This window comes from Echinops telfairi, unplaced genomic scaffold, assembly GCF_000313985.2.
Source record: "Echinops telfairi isolate 266 unplaced genomic scaffold, ASM31398v2 ScPeMD7_2291;HRSCAF=2852, whole genome shotgun sequence".
Classification (NCBI taxonomy): domain Eukaryota; kingdom Metazoa; phylum Chordata; class Mammalia; order Afrosoricida; family Tenrecidae; genus Echinops; species Echinops telfairi.
The window spans coordinates 20,618,324-20,623,673 of record NW_022106189.1 but is presented as its reverse complement, the minus strand read 5'-3'; the positions used below and the strand labels follow the sequence as shown (position 1 = coordinate 20,623,673).

The following is a 5,350-nucleotide window of genomic DNA, read 5'->3' as shown; positions in this document are numbered from 1 at the left end:
GATGGCAACAAATGTACAAATGTCCTTGACACAATGGATGTATGTATGGATTGTGATAAGAGCTGTATGAACCCCCAATAAAATTATTTAAAACAATAAATAAATAAATATTTTAGAAAATAAAGAGTGGTAGTGGTAAGGCGGGGTGGGGAGGGATGGATAAATTTTCCAGTGTAATAAGATTGCGTGTGTGTGTGTGTGTGTGTGTGTGTGTGTGTGTGTGTAGGGGAAGTGGGTGTGTGCATGGGGGGAGGGGTGTGCATGTGTGTGTGCATATGTGGCATGTAGTATGAGGGAAGTATGCATGTGCATGTGTAGTGTGTGTGTGTGTGTGTGTGTGTGTGTGGTATGGGGGAAGTCCATGTGTGGGATGTGCATGTGTCCATGTGTGTGTGTGTAGTATGAGGGATATGTGTATATGTGTGATGTGCTGGGTGTGCATATGCATGTGTGGTATGTGTAGGGTGAGTGGGGGTGCATGGGGGGTGGGGGATGCATGTGCGAATGCGTGGTGTGGGGGGTGTACATATGTGATCTGGGGGGACACATGTGTGCTTGTGGGGGGGATGCATGTGTGCATGTGTGGGTGCATGTGCACATGCCTGGATGCAGTATGAAGAGAAGGCTGGAGAAGGGTGGGAGCAGGGCAGGTCTCTGGAGGCTGCTCTAAGGGGGGAGCGCTGCAGGGGGGTGCTGTGTGCCAGAGAGCAGAGCTCCTGCAGGTGCTTCCTCCATGGGGGGGACAGGGTGAGAGGACCCTCCTTCCAACGGCTTCTCAACTGTTGCCTATAAATTTTCTCACCTCGAGACTCCAGGAACCCATCCAACCAAAGTGCAGGTGCCCCATCTGATCGCGGAGGGGTGGGGGGTGGGGGGAGCTGTGGGGGAGTCCAGGCCATGCCCAGCCCACTCCAGCACCCCCACAGCTGGCCTGTGCTTGGCCTCCCCCCAGCACCACTGGCAGGGGCCACACAGAGCTGTCCCTTAGAAGATCACTGAGGGAGCTGAGTGAGGTCAGATTCCAGGAATTTTTGGAAATGAGAGGCCCACCCCAGAAGCCTGTGACTGCCCAGACCTTGCCCACTGACATGCTGGGTGTGGGCACAGTCCTGCCCTGGCCCCTGGAGGGCCACCCTGGCTGGCGCAGACACCACACTGGCTGCAGGTCCATCTGGGCCCTGGATCTGGGGGAGATGGAGGAAGGTGGGGGGGAATGCCCCCCTGGAGGGTCTCGGAGTCCCCACTGCTGCGGTTTACCTGGCCCCAGAGAGGCCAGCTTGCTCACCCAGCCAGCAGTGGGCCTGGGCTCTCAAGACCCCACCTCCTCTGCTGTGCATACCTGACCGTCCACCCAGGAAAGCATAGGTGGGCAGGCTGGCACACGTGGCGGCGACCAGGGTCCTGGAATCCAAGCAGAGGAGGGGAGGCCCCAGATCACAGGTGCTGAAGGGGTGCCTGGCATTGCCTAGAGCCCTCCCCCAGGTCCAGTTCCTCCAGCCAGCCTCATGGTCACCCCGTCACATCCACACCTCTGCAAAGGCAAGAACCCTGAGTGCAATGGGCACACAGGACTCAAGGCCCAGACCTGGCTCTCCCAGACCTGCCTAGCATGCAGCAGGGGTGCTTCTGGTCACTGCGACTCGCTGGGTCCCACCTGGATGTGTCCAAGCTCTTTCTAGAGAGCACTGGTGTCCCCAGCTCTGAGGAAGGCAGGCTGCAGGGCTGAGACTCTTGACAGTACATCAACCGCACTGAGAAGTCCTGCAGGGAAGAAGCCTGCTGACCCCAACACCGCACAGCAGTGGAGATCATCAAGAAACCGCACAACGCCTGGGATCCGAAGCCTGCCAGTCCCCTTCTCTACTCCATCCATCCGTCCCACCTCTGGGTAGTCCCAGAGGCCATTAGCCGGCCTGCAGTGAGCCACCCAAGGCTGCCGTGTCCCCCAGGCACCATCTCACCAGCTCGTCACCATCACTGGCACCTGCTGGGAAAGGGCCCTGGGGAGCCTGGAGCAGATTCAGCCCGGCCGCCTCCCTCTGCCCACAGCGCAGCCCTCAGGGGAAGGGATGCGGCCAGAACCGTCCCCAAGTCAGCCACACCATTAATGTCGAGCAGGGCCAGCTGGACCCTCAACCTTGTCCCAAGCAGCCGGGACATTCAGAATGTTGGAGGGCCGGGGAGAGATGAAGATACAAGAACTGGCGAGAGCCGCGGCTGTTGGAACTAACAGGAGAGGAGACACAGAGCTAAGAGAGAAGGGTAAGCAGGGCACCAGCCAGCAGCCCCTAGTTGCCCTGAGGGGGCAGGGGGCAGGCATCGGGGCTTTTTAGGAGTAGTCCAGGGGCTCTGAGGCCAGCCTGTGCTGCAGGTCCTGGTGGCTGGCAGCCAGACAGAGGCCAAAGTCATGCAACAGCCGCAGCCGCAGCCACAGCCAGCCCTCCCAGAGGAGGACGTCAGGTACACAACAGTCAGGACACACCTGGGGGTGCAGACTCCCACAGCAAGGTGGGCAGGTGACCCAGTCAGGGCCACAGGTCCAAGGCCAGCTCTGTGGCCAATTAGTCTTGGGACCTTTGGGCCTCTCCTCTGGTGAGTGGGTGCCCCCTGCCTGCCTTCTCCTGGATCCTGTCCCAGCAGAGCAAGCACAAGGCACCCCCAGGGAACACAGGACTCACCTGTGAGCAGGTGGCAAGAGCGGAAAGGACAGCGACGGCCTCCTCAGCCAGCCTCTTCCCTCTGAAGCCACAGGCTGGACGGCAGCTGTCTGGCAGCAGTTCCCCTTTCTCCGTCTGTCCCCACTGTGCCAAGGCCAGACCGAGGTCAGCCGTTACCTCCCTGCGTCTGATAGTGCACCCATCTTTGGAATGTGTGAGCCGGGGCATTGCCAAGGTCGGGCCCCTAGCCCTCCTCCTCCACGCCCAGGTCCTTGGCTGAGGACTAGATGGGACGCAGGCATTGCCAGGCCCTGACTAAGGCTGGACCATGGGCTGAGCTGGGGGTCCTGGAGCCACCCTGACTCAAGTCCCCAGACATGGTGTGTGGAGGCCCCTTTCAGGGAAGGGAGTGGGGACTCGGGACAGGATTTGAGCCCACCGAGCTCCCAGCAAGCATCCCCCAGTACCCAGGGCCCCCCAACATGTGCACCCCCCACACCATCTGCTCACCCCTCCAGGCATCACAGGACCAGCAGGCTCTGAAAATGCATGCAGCCTGTGGGCCCACGGTGTTTGCACACAGTTCTCAGCCACCCGAGGACCGTGGCCATTGGACACACCAGGAGACCGAGGCCTGGGAGGACAAGCTACTTCCCATGGTCACCGGTCCCATACTGGGACGTGAAGCCAGCAGTCAACCCCCCTGTTCCAAAGACACCCCATTTAACCTGTAGTAAGGGCTGCTCCCCCAAACTCACAGGAAGCCGCTTAGCTTCTGAACAGTCCCCTGGGGGCTCGCTGAAGGTCCTCCCCCTGAGGGTCCCAGGCACAAGCTGTCAGAACTGCAGGTGCCCAGCCACTCACCCTCTGTACCTGCTTCCTCTCAGCCCTGCGCTGGGTCCTGCTCCAACCCTGGGCCCGCTCTGCTCCGCTCTGATCTGCTCCTCTCCCGCGTCTCAGAGGGTCTCAAGTCAGAGGCTGTGTGGGTAATTGGCCAATTCCCCTAGAGAGCCCCTTGGGAGGCCTGTGACTCCCCAGTGCCCAGCCCCATCCCACAGAGGAGAGGAAAGAAGCTGGGCAGATAAGGTGGGGGGAGTGGGGAGGAGAGGGGGAGGAAGGAGCAGAGGGAGGAGGGGAGAAAGAAAAGGGTAGGGGGAAGTGGAGAAGAGGAGGAAGCAGAGAAAGGGGAGAATAAAAGGGCGAAGTCCAAGAAGGGGGGCGGGAGGGCGACAGCAAAACGGGAGGGGGATGGGAGAGCGGCAGAGCAGAGATGGTGGGAGACCAGGGAAGGCAGAGGGGGCATCCTACCTGCATGGGTGAGGCGCACCCCACCTCCCCCCTCGAGCACACAGGCACGCACACGTCTGCAGACCCGCACCAAGGGAGCCAATGCTGGACCCAGGCTCTCCAGTGGACGGTGGCTGTTTCCTCCCGGGTCCAGAAGGCAGAGGCTCTGAAGTTAGGGTATCCCGCCTCCCGCCCCCTCGCCGGAGCTTCAGACAATGGGGGCAGCGGGCAAGCGCAGCAGCCAGTGGGGAGAAGGGGCGCAGGTGACTGCAGCCCCTGGCAACCGTTTCCCTGGCAACCGTTGGCAGCTGCTGGGCCGACGTCACCGCGCCCCATCCCAGTACTGTGCAGGACTTCCAACTCACATGGCACCCAAATTCCCCACCTCTGAGTCTGCCCAGCCGGCAGGAGCTCGCCTGAGGGAGGGCGAGGGGGAGGGCGCAGCGGCAGGCTAGGTGCCCAGAGTCGGAAGCTCGGTGCCTCGAATTTCTCCAGAAACAGGAGTTTTCCACAGACCCGCCAGCTAGCCACCAGAGACTTTCAATTCATCCAAGTCCGTTCCGAAGCCAGAGGCGCCGCTCCTGGGAGGCCCCCAGCGCCCCAACGCACCTGCGTGTAGGCAGCGAGACTTGGCCCCTGGAGGCCGCCGCCCCTGGTCTTCACCTCAAACCAGGCTGGACTCCACCCCAGGTCCCAGTCACTCGCTCCTTGGTGGAGCCCCAAATGCGTACTGTACTTCCCGAAAACACCTGCTGGCCTGCCTCTTCCAGGAAGCCCGCCCAGATTGCAACTCTCCACCAGGGACGCACCAGGTTTCTCACAGGCCTTCTCCCAGCGATCCCTGGAGGCCCAGTGGCTCAGACTCCATTCTGTGTCTGAGAGTCAAAGCTTTCAGAACCTCTGCTATGCGCAGGTACTGCAGAAAGGTTCAAAGATCCATTTCCCCCATGGGGCAATGGCAGGCTTCTGGGACCCATTTTACAGCTGAGGAAACAGTGCTCAGGGCAGTGCTGTAACCTGCCCAAGGCCACCCAGTTAGTTTAGAAGCTCTCACTAATTCCAACTCATAGCAACCCTATAGAACACAGTAGCACTGCCCTGAGGGTTTCCAAGATTCTAACTCTTTGGGGGAGTAGGAAGCCTTGCCTTTCTCCCAAGGAGCAACTGCTGGCTTTGAACGGTGGACCTTGCAGTTAGCCGCTCAGTGCCCAGCCCATTCGTACTGCACCAGGGCTCCTGGTGGAGGAGAAGGGTATAGAATTCCAGCCCAGGCCATCTAGCTTGGAAGCAACAAAGCTCACATGGAAGAAGCACACCAGCCTGTGTGATCACAAAGTGTTGAAGGGATCAGGTATCAGGCATCAAAGAACAAAAAAATCATATCATTGTGAATGAGGGGGAGTGCG

General features: G+C 60.0%; 1 protein-coding gene across 7 annotated transcripts in view; it reads right to left on the bottom strand.

The window, feature by feature from the left end:
- ADGRG1 (adhesion G protein-coupled receptor G1) overlaps window positions 1–5,350 on the bottom strand; it is a 42,769-nt gene that overhangs the window by 21,228 nt on the left and 16,191 nt on the right. The window contains exon 1 of one of the 7 annotated variants that reach the window (XM_045293743.1): window positions 3,966–4,212. The exons of 4 other annotated variants lie outside the window; for them this stretch is intronic. The gene's annotated coding sequence lies outside the window, so the exon portion shown is untranslated. Of the gene's footprint in view, window positions 1–1,339; window positions 1,383–2,678; window positions 2,851–3,965; window positions 4,213–5,350 lie in introns of those variants that run through there. 2 more of the 7 variants (XM_045293744.1, XM_045293746.1) reach the window with 2 other exon arrangements.